Raw genomic sequence first — 14,680 nt, 5'->3', positions numbered from 1 at the left:
AGGGTTCATCGACTCGATTCACGATCTTCGCGAAACGAAGAGAGGAGGAGAGCGTGGAAAATTTGGAAAAGGGAGAAGAGGGTTCGGGTTCGAGGTATAATAAAGGTTGGATGTAAATCATTAGCGCTGTTTAATCGCGGAATCATCTGCTCTCGGTACCCCGGGGGGAGGTTAATGATCAGTTTTCAGCCACCCATCGATTAGTCACCATCATAGCTGTAATCGCTTTTAATCCTGAGTTATTACGCACTCTAGATATATCGCTATTATCGCGTCGGGTAACATCGTGCTAACGAAACGAAAGCGAAATTACACGTATATATGTATGTTCGAGCGTCAAAACGTTGCTGAAAATCGATCTGTTTAATAGTGTGCGTGTATATATTCCTTGCATTTAACGTTTGCAAACTTAGACACTTGGTATCCTCCAATTTGTCATTTCTAATTACAATCTTCCCATCTCTTTCAATTTTAATTCTTTTAATCCAATCATTTCATCAATCGTTCTTCGTTCGCCTTTCCAAAACGATATCTCAATATCCGATATTTCAATACGTCGGATAAATGAATCAGATGTCTTTTTCGAATGATCCAAATTCGTTAAATCGTATTCCAAAATTTCTATGCATTTCGAAACATCGGAATTCGGAGGATAAACTTGTCGATCCCTAGTACAAAGAGAAAAAATCACGAAATCCTTTATCAAGCGTGTTTAATCAAGGATCATTTACCTTTTGCACCGGGGAGGAATGGAGTATTTCGTATCGCGGTGTGTAAGCAGCGTGTATTATCGCGATGGCGGGCAGTGAATTAACGACGAGGCGATTTCGAGGCGCATTATATCGCGTCTGGGCTGACAAATAGAGACGCCGTTATATCTCGTGGCACGTGTTGCCTGGTAATCAACCGGAGTACCTGCGCCTCCACGGAGGAATATTTTAAGCTCAGATTTTACTATTTTCCCTTTACGCGCGCCTACGTGCGCCAGGTATATGCACGTACAGTTGGAGTCCTGGCTGCAGAGGATGGCGTGCGACCCGGGTATTATCGTATCCGTTTTCGTTTACCTTTCGTGCACGCAGCAGAAAGACGACGACGATTCGGCCTTCCGCACGGCGGAATTCCCTTTCGTCGAATCGGTCGAGTTACTCGGAACCTGCTATCGCGACGGAACGTTTTATTACAGCCGCGCTGATTATTGTTGTTGCGGACGGCAACTTCGTTTGCTCGTCCAGTACTTCGCTTTTTACCCCCCTCTCTTTCTTTCTCTTTTTTTTCCGAGGCGATTTGTATTTTTCAATGAGAGTGGATTTGTTTGAGAAACGGGTTGAAAAGATCAAAGGACTGGTATTTTTGAAATATCAGTGACTCGGCTGTTTTTTAATTATTTTTGGTCAACTCGAGATCTTTATATTCTTTGCGTTTTCTTCTTCGATAATTCTAAGGGAAAATAACGGGAAAAGTACGTCTTTTTTCTTTTCTTTCCGTGGCGATTTGTATTTTTCAGTGAGAGTGGATTTCTTAAAAGGGGTTGATGTTATATCCTGAAACAGAAAAAGAATTGTTACATTCGTGTCTCTAATATGAAGGAAATAATATGACACTTACAATCGTTAGCACAATAAATACAATTTTTTGAATAAAAGAATATTTTTCGATGCGTAGAATTAAATAGATTAGATCTACTTTATTATTCTCTTTCTTCTCTCTCTTTGGTATTCAATCTCTTCCAGTAGAATGGTTTATCAGCGTATCAGTCAGTGCGCAATTATTAACAGGCGTGCCGTTAATAAACGAGACGAAGGATTTTCCCCGACTGGCGTTCGGACTTTTAGCCGGTGATTAGCATTGAATTTCCACGGGAAAGCGTTTCAAATTAAGCGCCGCCGCACCTGAGCTTTCTCTTCTGTATTTCGAGAGCGTTGGGAGCCGTGTGTGAGCACGGAGAAAGAGGCGTCCTCATATTTCACTGTCGCTTCGGGGTGCGATGTTACGCTCGCAGAAACATTAGAGGATATTATGTATCGCGCGCATCACAAGTATCCTGGCTAAATGGCGCGGTAATTTATGCCGAACCTTCGTCTCTTGAAATAAAACGCTCAAAATTTCAACCGATCAACGCTTTCTTTTTCTTTTTTTTTTTTTTTTAATTTTACAGATCGAAATGATTTTTCCAACTTTCGTTTCTTTCGTGTACAAGCGATCGAAAAAGATAATTAAAGAGGAGGGAGGGAATTTTGTGAAAAAAAGCCTATTGAAAAAAAAGTTGTCTATTGAAAGAAAAGAGCAATTTAAAAGGAAAAGGAAAGCGGGAGAGGAGAATAAAAAAAGGAAGAAAATACAGGAAATTAGGTGGAGGAATTTACATTCACCTGCAACAAAACGGTCCAGTTTTCCGCCTGGCTGTTCCCTTTGTCCAACCAACGGTAATTTCATTTCCCTCGAAAACGAGATCGGAACACTCGAGTTCCCCGCCTTCCGTGTATTTAGGAAAATTTTTCCTACGTATTTTAGGAGAAAAAAAAGAAAGAAAAAAAAAATAGGGAAGACATTCCTCTCGTTTCGATTCTTTTCCTCTTCCTTCCCTCCCTCCCCCTCCTCATTTTATTTCTCCTTTCTCTCGAACGAATTAAAGAACTCACCCCTCAGCCGTTTTCCCACAGAACCGATGTCGAATAAAGGAGAAAAAGATTCCGGTAATAATAGCGTCCTCGCGTCGAGGCAACGCTGCTCTAGCCGAGTCTATTCAACCTGTCATTCGCGTTTTGCGGTCACCATTGTGATTTGCAATGGTAACCCTTCGCACATCCTGCCTATTGTCGCGAAAACGCTCGTCCCTCTCTCTCTCTTTCTCTCCCTCTCTTGCACCCCTCTTGCAAAACCCACCTCGACCATTTCTATTCCACTCTATTCCACCACCGTTCCTTCTTTTATCCTTCTTCGTTTTCCTCGCGTGCGTGACCCACCCATGTTCCAATATGGGTTTTTCTAGTTTTGACTCGTAGCTTTTCATAATTTATTCCGCTCCCCCGTTACGTATTAAATATACCTTCCTTCCATCGATTTCCGGGATTCTTTCTAAATAATTTTTATTGACTTAACAATAAGCCTTTAGATTTCCACGCGATCATTGTGGGAGACTTTAATATCCGTCCTTTTCTCGAGAGAGATTCAATTCTTTATGTGCTTCAAGTTTTAAAAATCGAATTATTTTGTTTAACGTTGAATGTTCAATCGAAATTGCGTGTTATTAACTCTCTCTTTCCAAATTTCCCAATTCTTCTTTTTTTTTCTTTAGCTTCCTCGTTTCTCAAACTCGATTTCTCCTTTAATTTCAATCCCTCTTCTCCAATATTTTCACTCTCCACCTTCAATCCTCACCCCCCTTTCTCTTCCTTTCTATTCTCGTTTCTCACCCTTCGGCTCCAGCCGGCCGCGCTCAACTCGAAGCATATTGTAACGAGAAATTTACATTTCTCGCGCGTGCCTACGTACACAATATCGTAACGGCGCAAAAATCGACACCCTCCCGACACTTCATCCTGCCACGGAATCGACGTAATTATCGAGTAATCGAATTACATGCGTATACGTACATGTGTGCATGCTTCGCATCAAAAAGCTGTTACTCCTGTTTGTACTCATGCGATCAACCCTTGCATTTCCTTTTCCCCGTTTTCCTAACTAACAGGGTATCACGGTTAGTGAAATTGAAGTGTTTGCAGGGGTGCGGTCATGCTGGTTATGCTTGCGAGCTCACGATACGTTAAAACGATCGTTATTTACTTGATCGAGCTTAACTGGAGCTGCTCTGTGTGAAATTTATATAAATTTATATAAATTTCTTGCACTATACGTGTTTAAAAACAATTTTCAAATTGTTTTATCATCCGTTTGAACAGGAATTTTTGTTACATTTTGCACATGAATTAACTTTTATTCGAGGTGCAATCTTTACACTTTCTTAGCACGATCAATTATCTCCGCTAATTTTCGACGTGGTAAAAATTTTTTAACAAATAATATAACGAAATCCCTTTCGATTGATAAAACGTACGAAACGCGGTACAATGAAACGTGTTTTGAGAATGTTCCGGCGCGAAAGGGTTAAAGAAATAGCGGCTCGATCGATTGTCTCTGTTTGATAGGGTGCAGGGTTTGCGTAAGGCGGTGGAAAAGGGAACGAGGCGGCGGTTAGGCTAGGTCAGTTACCCAGTCGGAACGAATTGGGTCAAGACGGAGTAGCAGCTCTCTTTCTCTCTCTCTCTCTGTCTCTCTCGGGGACGGTTTTGTATTATGCGTGAGACGACATATGGTTGCCGTTCGGACCTACATTGTTATTCACGAGTGTTTGCTCCTTCTTGGAAGGAACGTTTGCGTTTCTTTGAAGAGCGTATCTTTAGCTCCCGTTTTATCGAAACCTTTTATTTTTAAACCTTCGAGCTTGTTTAACAACAGCTTTTTATCTTTTTTTCAAATTGAAATCGACTATTTCCTTAAATAGATCGATCCACGATCTACTTTCACGAGTATAATTCATGATTGACGAATATTAGAAATTGTTAAGAATCGTTGAGAATTTTTGAATATTATAAAAAACAATTAATTATCATGAAACAAAAAAAAAAGGAAAAAAACGCATAATCGTAAAGATACGTTTCGATTTCGTTTACGAAACGAAAAAAATCGTTTGAAAAAGAGAAAAGTAGGGTGCAACGGGGTCTGCCTTGCACGACCCCCGGTCTCCTCCCGCTTCCTCTTCCCTCTATTAATTTCTGATTACAGGTTTGCACCGACGAAATTGTGTTTCGTGTTTCCCGCGTCGAATAAATTCCGGTTTCCGTCCCCCTCCCCTACCCCGAAGTCAACCGATACGTTTGCGTCACCCGCCCCTCCCCCACTTCCGCGGTAATTACCATATTTCACCAGCTTCGAATTCCAACTTTCAATTTGTCCGATAAAATTCGCGGATCGATCCGAGGGGCTTATTATTCCCTGCTCGTCGACTATTTCCCCGCGAGGGATTTTCAAATCGGGGAACGGATAGCTCGCCCTTCTTCTAACCCAGATCTCGTTAAGCGCTTCTAATTTTAAGCGAAGCGAAGTCGTTAAACGGGACGGGTTAAATTAAGCGGTGATGCATTACGCTTCCAGCGCATTTCGATTAGATCACGTGCGCTCGTCTCTATCGCGTTGTATCTCCAGAAACAACGGAGGATCGGTTACAAACAATGCATCGGGGGCCAGTTGATGATAGCTCTCTAATGTTTTCCCGTGTTACGCGACACCGTGTCGATTAACCGTGCGCGCGTTCTATCAAGGAGTGGAGTTTCGTTCGAAAAGCAAAGCTTTCTTCTGATTTGGTCGAGCAAAATATATTCCAAATCTTTTCAATTTCAAAGAAACGATTAGGCAGAAGCATCGATTGTAGCCGGAATTGTTCTCGAAACACTTCTGATATAGAGAGAAACTCTTATCTCTCGTCAAGTTACAGTTTACAGTTCTTGAATATTCTCGGTCAAACGATTCCAAACAATTCCTCCGCGTCAACTATCGCCAAGCATCGCTCGAATCGACCACATCACCGAGAAGCTGCAGTGTGCGTTCTACTTAGTCATCTCTGCCTGCATCGGCAAACTCAAAGACTGTGGGTCGCTATTAAGGGTCGAAATTCAGGATCCGGGAATTCAGGATGCGAAATTGGAACGGCGTTGGCCTCCTAGTTCACGTCCGCCTCGAGGCAGCGAGAGGGTTCGAGATTCGAGCGGAGCCCGCCACGCAGGTTAGCCAGTTATAGTCCGTCCCTAGAGTGCAACTATGCCTTTGGCTTTGATGTTGTAGCCCGCCGGTGGAGCCGCGTGATGACCGCTCCACGTCGACTAATAGGTGAAACCTCCCTTCGTGCACGCACACGCGCGCACACACAAGGGATGGATGCATTATCCGAAAGGGGGTGGTTGGAAGCAGGATGATGGCGCGAATCGAAGGCTGGCCGCCAGGAGGTAGCAGAGAGGATCGACAGCGTCCGGATGCTCCGTGGATGCCTTACGGCTAGCCGGACACGTATTCCACTGATTCGGCATATCGTGAAATGCAATTATCGTGGCGGATTGAGCGGACCTCGAATTACTGATCCGCCATGACGACGACCGGCCGCCATAGCAGATTGCTCGTGTGCTTCCATCGTTTCGATAGCCCTTTTTCCAAAGTGCGAGGATCAGATGTGTATCTGCTTGCCTCTCTTCCTTTCGTCTTTTCGAAAGAGTAGGATTTAGGATTTTATTGATTCGAAAGAAGGACTTTGGAAGGAAAGTGATCGAAGATAGTATAAATTTTTGAAATTAAGTCGGAATTTTGAAAACTTTTCGTCGGTGTACGTATTTTCCGCCCCGTCGTTTTCTTCTTTCTTAAAGAAAATTGAATTTCTATCAAGTTCTGAGTAGATAGTAATTGTTTCTCGCGAGTAATCAAATAGAAACTGTGGAGAGTATCGAGGAAGGCGTCAAAGATGTAAATCATTTGATTGGAGGAACATCTTTGGGCGATCCGTGGCGACGTGTCGGTACACGTACATAATTTTGGATTTACCGTCCGCCTTAAGGCTGTCGCCGGAGTTTGAGAATCGAGGCCGGAGCCGGCGAGATACAGAGCGTGCATCGTGATTTGTAGACGTCAATAGAGGGGTTACGCGTGACGTATCTCACCGATCATAATTACATCCTGTTACCGGAGATCCTGGCTCCTTCCTTCGTCCACCTATACTCGTCGTCTAATTCCACCCCCTCCGTAGACGTCCTTCGAGGTCCTCCTGATTTACCGGCTTCTCGTCCAATGACTCCAACCCTCGTTTCCGGCCAGACGAATCGTTGGAATTATAGGCTTCCATTATCTCCCACTTTATTGTAATAACACCGACTTTTGTCTACGTAAAAATAAAAAATTTCAATTATTTCAATATGAAAAATGAAACATAGCAGTTTTTCTTTGAAAACGCGTCAATGAATTTTCAACAATATTGTATTTAATTGCGGACGAAACGATTGAATTCTCGTAATTCTTATAGCTCTTTTTCTTTTTTGAAAATAATATCAATTGAAGTTTAATAAATTGGTAAATAGATTTATTTTTTTTCTTTTATGAGTTAACGCGATGATTGACGAGTTTCTCAAATATTCTCAAGATGTATTTACGAGAATAAAATATCTCGTGTCACATTTGTTTCCTTGTTCCACAATTGAACAATTGTGACAACGTACGCGACAATTGCCACTACGTCATTCCAAAGTATTGTTCACAAGGGGATTTTATTAAAGAGGGTAAGGATAAATCTGGCTTGCCATCCGAAAGATCTGTCTGCTGTTTGCTTCGTCTTGGTGGACGAAATTTTACGATCGACATTTTACGTCATAAATTAGGGACACGCCTCGAATTTTTTATATACCTTCTTATATCCCGCTATTTTCCCTACCCCATTGCCTATCCACTAAATCATAATCGCCGGTAAAAACGTTGCTAAATATCAGGCGGTACTATTAGTATAAATACGGTTATAATGCAGACGTTGGGGTTGGAAAGGATATAAACAGCCAGTAAATCAACAACCTTAACCCTTGCGAAGGGGTTGGAATAGAAGAACTCAAAACCAGAACGAACTGCTTAGTACTCGATACATCCACTGAAACAAACTTATTAAATTTTTTCTTGCCAATTTTTCGATGAAACTTTTAATTTTAACAAAAGTAAAAAAATTGAAAAATATAATCATGTATCAAATGTTGAGAAAAAGCAGAATCTTGTACTGCTTATTTTCATAATTTTATTTTAACTTCGGTATATAACGAATACATGAATATATTTATATATATCCATAATTACTTCTAACGTTAAGTATTATTTAAAAGCTTCACAATTTCAGATTCGATCAAATCTCAAGAAAAAAAAAAACAAGAAGAAACAAACTATCTTCACCTTTACAATTTTATTCATTCGAACAAATCGTCTCGCCGTCATCCGGCCTAATAAATCACAAAATTAACTTCGCTGAAAGAGATTCATTCGATCCCTTTGGAGAAACGAGCCTGACTACATATCCCTCCTCAACAGAACAACAGAAACGGGGATATACAGGACGAAATAAAAACGGGAACGTTGCGAGGAACAAGTATCGAACCGCCACGATTCCTTCACAAGGAATCGTCGAATTAATCCGCCATTAATATCCGCATCCTCGTCCAGAGGAGAGAGGAGCCGGTCGAGCGTGTAAACCTTCTCTAAACAAGCGGCCGCGTAACAAATGGCAGTCGGTTCTCATTCACGCTCGGCTTTTAATGCCGCGGCCATGTATGCATACGCGGAGCGGAAGGTGATTAATGCCGGGGCAGGAGGGAGATCAAGATCCTCCACGATTAATCAAATTAAAGGGTGGAAGCGCGAGATAAAACTCGCGCCCGTGGAAAAGTCCGGTTCGACGGTTGTCCTCGCATCATCCTCGAGATCGAGGCCGTTGAGAGGAGACAGAGAAAGGGAGAGAGAGAGAGAGCGTGAAAAATGACGAGCATGACTTATCTGTATCTCGGAGGAGCCGCGAGTTGGACACCGCCCTGGGAGAGGCGTGACCGAAGCGGGGTTGCTCGCTTCGTTGTCGGGAAGCTGACCGGCCGGAAAAGATACACGGGGTGCCTCTTTGAGTAATGACCGCTCGAATTTCGACGACGGCCGACGCTTAAACGGTGCTCGAGAGTTTTGTTCAAGAAGGGAGGGAGGGTTGTTTGAAGGGATTGATTCGACGAACGTTGAACAAATGGAAGAAATTTTGTCGATGAATTTTCGATGGAGAGCTAGGATTATTGAAATTGACTGATCGACGAGACCTCAAGTGGAGGAGGACATAATCGATATATTTTTATCGAGCAACGAATTAGAATCGATGGAATTTGTTCGAGGATTATAGTATTACGGATTCGATTCTCGCGCCATGTGTTTCGTTGTTGGTCATGGGAAAATTTCACATTCACAGGACCGGGAATAATATTTCTATCGGGCGGTTAACAACGATTCCACCTATTCTAACGTCAAAAATCGGTACGTGCCGAAGCTCCAAAGCCCGATCCCGTCACACACGAATCTTGCAGCCACGTCAACCGTGGCTGACATACCGGACAAGTCGTTGAATCGTGTGCATGGTGGAACGTCGAAAGAAGACCAACGCGGTGAGGACGGCATGTAAATGAGTAATTGTCCCGCGAGATTAGCGACACTGATGTCCGTTGAGAGGAGGGGGTCCTCGTCGTCTCCTTTCTGAAAGAATACGATAAAGGGAGAGAGAGGAGGCGAGCCATGACTTATCTGTATCGAGGACTCTGCAGCACGTTTCTCTCGAGAGGCGTGACAATCGTAATCCCGATTCGTTCGAGACGTTTGAATGGGAACGAAACTGGACACTGGTCAGCGAGAAAGGTGCAGGGTGCGCGGATGAAGATCCTTCGTGGGTAGCCATTCAAGCCCTGGCCAACGGTGATCGAGGATTAATGATGGTGGTCCGCGACTCCCTACGGCCATTTGTTACGTCCAATATCTCGCTATTAAGGACACCGGTTCGGGGGGAGGGGGATATATATCTCCCCTTTCGCGAGGAGAAGTCGATTTGTTAAAAAAAAAAAAAAAAGAGAATCGTTCGCAAATTTTATTTGTTCCTGTACGCGTGTACAAGTTTGCAAATACACGCGATGCTATGTATACGATCTTAAATTCAATTACGCCTCGATCGAGGAAACATTACGCACGGCCAAAGATCTAATCTCCCCGTCGTTTAATTCAATTCAATACGTTCCCTCCGCTTCTAAATATAACCCGCGCCAACGTTTTACCCCCGAGCGCATCATCCCGCGTGGAACCCACCCCTTTTTTCGACCTCTCTCGACGTCAAGCTAGCTCGACTCGACTGAAAAGACGTGTCCAGCCACGGTGATCCCTCATCGCTCTGCGGGATCAGGTTCCTCTTCCACGAGGATCGGACCTCCTCCCTATAATATCCGTATATCGTGCTTCATATACCGCGCATCGTTTGCCACGAACAACGAACGAAACCCCCTCCCCCGAAGAACATGGATTCGTTTCGCGATTCAAAAACTGCACACCTGACGATCATTCGATCACCTTTGACGATTCGCACGTCACAAGGGGGAAGGGTTTAATCTCTTCGAATAAACGAGAGTCACAAAAGGCCTCGATAAGCGGGGAACAAAGTTAAGTGGGATGTATGGAAAATTCGTTCGAGGTGGAGGAGAGACGGCGGGGATTTTTCGCGACGAGGGTGGCTAGACATAAGCGCGGAAGCTGAAATAAAGAGATACGGAGATGGAGGGATGAGAGAGAGAAAGAGAGAGAAGGGGTGCGTGCGCGCGCGTGCGGAGTATTCGCAAACACGCGAATTTCAAAAGGCACTCGACTACGCCGATGTGTCCCAACGCGTAAGCGACGCAGGGCCCTTTGACGACGTATGCAAATACAGATCGAGCATGATAAATTGCTCTTGTCAAGACACCCGGTATTTCGCACGAGCCTATAGAAACCCGGTTTCCACGGGGGAAACGGATTCCGCATATAATTTTCGTTCGTCGACGGTTGGAGAATTCTCTCCTCTTTCCTTCGCTCGCTCCTTCTTCCCGGTGGACGCTGTCTCGGTTCCCGATGCGAAACTTTCGCGAGTTTCGCCACGACTCTCCTCTTTCCCCTTTATCGCCCCCTTCCCTCCCCTCCTACACGTTATCGCCGACGACGAATTTTGATGGAAACGTCGCGACACGTGCGCTCCATTCTGCGAACAATGATCGAAACGTCGCCGAAAACGTTTTCGTTTATTTCAATACTGACGGAAAAAATATGGAAGGAAATTTTTTCTCTCTCTCTCTCTTAAATTTCTTCTATTCGTAACAATTGACATCGATCCGAATCGGTCGAATCGAAGACCGGTCAAGGTCCTTTCGGATCATTCGAAATCTCTTTTCTTTTCGTATGATCGTTTTCGAGAGATTAACAACGTCCCTCTGAGAAGATCGTTAAGATTCATCTTCGATAAATTATACGTACCGAACCTGGAAACTAGTTGGTCCACGATCTCGAATGGAGGAGAGGAGGCCATTGGACGGAAGATTTATGTCGCGTTTAACACGGCTGCGCCTTTTGTCGAGGCGGTGGCAACATCACGCCTTCACGACTCCGTCAGGGAGGGAGAAAGAGGGGGAGGAGAGGGGGTTACATCTATCTCGCTGTCATATCGCGTTAATGCAAGATCTCGACCGGTCGCGAGGCTGGTCCACGATTTCGTGGCTAAATCGTCTCATTAACGGGTCTCGTGGGGGGTCTCGGCCCATTTGCATCACACTCGCCCCCCCCTCCTCCCTGGAACCGGTCCAGCGACACCGTATTAACCCACTGAGACTGTTTTTACGAGGGACTATTTATTTGTCGTACGGTGAAAGATGCTCGCTGTCAGCCTGGGAATGATCTTTGTCTCTTGTTGCTTTAATAATAATTCTTGGAACGATTTGTTTCATCTCGCCATCATTTCCTCGCGACGTGATAATCGTTCGTCTCGTTTTAATTATTTTTCAATGTTCAAATCGCGGAATTGTATATTGTAAAATTCAAGCTTCTACACATCGCTTCTATGTATTCGGTATCAATTTATCAAATTATATCGAAAATTGAATCTCTGTTTAAAAATTTTGTTCACTCGAGCTTAAGAATTATTCGAAAAATATATTTTTGTTCTTCGAAAACATATATATATATATATATATATATATATATATATATATCAGTATAATCGATATCGTTATTTATACATATGTAAATTTTGGAAATATTTCAGTAACGAATTTTTAAAAAAAAAATATTCCAAACGAATATTTTGAACCATTTTCAAAATAATCTCGAAATATCTCCACACGGATAAAATCTATATTGCGTTAGTAGTTTCACGTGTATGTAAATTTATTCATTTGATACATATCTTGGGGAATCTCGGTAGCGGACGATTCAATTACCATTTTCCACGAGCTTCTTCCTCCATTTAGAGACCCCCGTGCACTTAATCGTGGCGAAACGCGTTTCCGATACTGGGAGCCCCCTCCTCCCTTAATTTCGACGGAGGCAGACGTGATGCACTGATTTTCCCGACTCTCCAATTTAATCAGTGACCGTGGAAGGACCGATGCAACGAAACCGGATCTCGAACTCCTGATGGAAATGCAAATGTCATCAATCCGTCTATCCCATTTGAAATTAGGCTTTTCGGTCGTTGGAAAATTTTCGATACACGTATACGCGAATCCAGAATTTGCTTAAATGCTTTGCATCGTTTCGCTGTTATCGATATAGGATTTAAAAACGATTTGTAAAAGAGATAATAAACATTATCTCGATGAGATAATGACTCTCTGTCGAATCCAATTATATAAAAGCGTAATAGAATTTAATAAAAATCTTTATTTGTGTCTATTTATTTTTGAAAAGAGCGAAATTTGAAAACAACAATGTACAATTTCGCGTTGGAAAAAGGATTGAAATGATTATTATCTGTACAATTCGAGCGAAACATTGCAAACATTTGACTTAAGACTGTTATTAACCAAATTTCGCCAATTAATATCCCCGTGCGTTCGATCCATTTTTTTGAACTAAAGATCATCTCGATTCATCTCGAAGACTAGATCTCGATTTTTTAAAAAATCAGATCCAAAATGCTTTTTGGAAAATGCTGTACCAAAAGATGAAAAAGAAAGGAAAAGAAAAAGGAAAAAGGAAAATTCGAAAATTAAATTTCTTTACAATTAAAATCAACAAAGTAAATCGTCCATCTTTACGATATTTAACGAATCTTTGCAACGTTTACCACGCACAGCGAATTAATCGAATCGCAAACGTTAATCGGTCGATTTGACGTTTCAAATCGGTTGATCGACACGATCTCGATCACTGGTCTCGCGTCAACGAGGCGAGTCACGTCGCTCGTACTCGAGAAACGCGTTCACCCATCCAGCAAAGGCGAGGCGATCGCTTGGAAATTGGAAGCCGCAGAAGGTGGTAGGCTCACTCGGAAACCGTGCACCCGAGATTGGCTTCGCGGAAACGCGATCTCGCACGGCAGACGACTCCTTCCTCTCTTCCCCCTGTTAACAGTCTAATTAAGATAGTAACTTGCTACTAATGATAACGGCGCCCTGGCCAAACCTGGGATCGTGCACGTGGAGCACGTTGTGAAACAATTTCGACGGGTGAAACGGTACACCGACGACGACCTTGCTCGCTTAAAACTCTAGAAACCCCGTCGTAGCACGATATTCCTTTTGGAAAACGATCCAGGCCGTTTCGCAGTGCTAGAATTTCGTTCAAGCTGAGAACGTTTTCGATTATCGTCTCCCGTCTTTTTTCGTGCCAAACATTTTAATTAAGAATCAACGGACGAATAAAGTCGAATTTTTCGACTTCGAAGGAATTCTTTTCTTCAATCTCCTTTCGGAGGAGGAGGAAGATTAATCATGTTTCAATTTCTCTCAACTTCGTACACTTGTCGCGTTTCGCAAGTCGTTTCAAAACAGGTATCAACTCAGGAACACGAAATCATTAAATTTATTTCGCAGTATCTTCTTCTCGGATGCACACACGACCACGGAATCTCACTTGTAATCTCACTTGTGCCATAATTCTCTTCGGCATCGTTTTAAATGAATTTCCTAGAGCAACCTCCTCTATTCAGGCGAGCCAAGACGAGATCGTGTTATTCACGTGTGACGAAGGGATCCATGGAACGTCATTATCGGCTTCTCTAAACGAGCCACCTCTTCCCTTTTCACCTGGCAAATCGGCTGAAGCGACGAGCTGAGGCTCTCGAACGGAAGCGGTGTAACGACGTTCTTCGGGGTGGAAAACGGGGATAAAGAAAGGTGAAGGCAGGGTGAAATCCTTATTCGAGACGGGGTTCCATAATGTGCGCGACACTTATAAAAATTACGAATAACAAGCGTTGAATAAATCGCGTATAACTCGCGTCGAACGATACGTCTTATCGCCACGACTTTCGAAAACAGAATGACGCCATGTGTTTTGGTTTTTGCCTCGAGCTCGATTCCAATTCCCGGAAACCCGAATTTCCACGAAATATATACGCGAATGTAAACACGCTCGAAACTATTATAAAGGCGAAATATATAAACACGATATATAAACACAAAATGACTCAGTATTATTAACGGTATAAATTTTAGTCTTAACGCGACCGTATCCACGCGAGCACGTGTTTCCGATTACGTTACAAAATTTCTATAAAATTTCTATAACCAAATAAAATAATTCCGTCAAATGTTTACGATAAATTAATAAAAACGATAAAATAATAGACACGAAAAAAATTCAAAACTCGAATCTTTTCTCGAATCGCTCGTTAATCATTGGTGTTTTATCACATTTTTGCCCGTTTGCATAAGAACGTGTTTGATATATATATGTATCGAAAAAGTGTTTTTTATTCGCTTTATAAGCGCGATTAAGTGTTGGTGGAAAAAAAGAGGGATGGAGAAAAAGTGGAAGTTAATTGGATGTGCGCGAAGAATACGTGGAAAGAGTGTTTGGAAGAATGTATGGAGTGAAGAAGTGTACTCGTAACGCGAATAAAGGACAG

General features: G+C 42.8%; 1 protein-coding gene and 1 long non-coding RNA gene across 4 annotated transcripts in view; one reads left to right on the top strand and one right to left on the bottom strand.

Moving 5' to 3' along the window:
- LOC107996622 (SUMO-activating enzyme subunit 1) overlaps nt 1-14,680 on the top strand; it is a 68,245-nt gene that overhangs the window by 52,852 nt on the left and 713 nt on the right. The window lies entirely within an intron of this gene.
- Nucleotides 1,357-13,995, bottom strand: LOC107996832 (uncharacterized). 3 transcript variants are annotated; one of them, XR_009828832.1, is made up of 4 exons: nt 13,857-13,993; nt 11,089-12,240; nt 6,705-6,922; nt 1,357-1,544 (listed from the first exon to the last, which is right to left on the bottom strand). It is a non-coding gene; the product is annotated as an uncharacterized LOC107996832 (long non-coding RNA). The 3 variants fall into 3 exon arrangements; XR_009828831.1 differs by having other exon boundaries at nt 12,048-12,240; XR_009828830.1 differs by lacking the exon at nt 11,089-12,240 and having other exon boundaries at nt 13,857-13,995.

This window comes from Apis cerana, linkage group LG2 (assembly GCF_029169275.1).
Source record: "Apis cerana isolate GH-2021 linkage group LG2, AcerK_1.0, whole genome shotgun sequence".
Taxonomy (NCBI): domain Eukaryota; kingdom Metazoa; phylum Arthropoda; class Insecta; order Hymenoptera; family Apidae; genus Apis; species Apis cerana.
The sequence above is the reverse complement of the archived record's forward strand: the minus strand, read 5'-3'. Positions and strand labels throughout refer to the sequence as shown.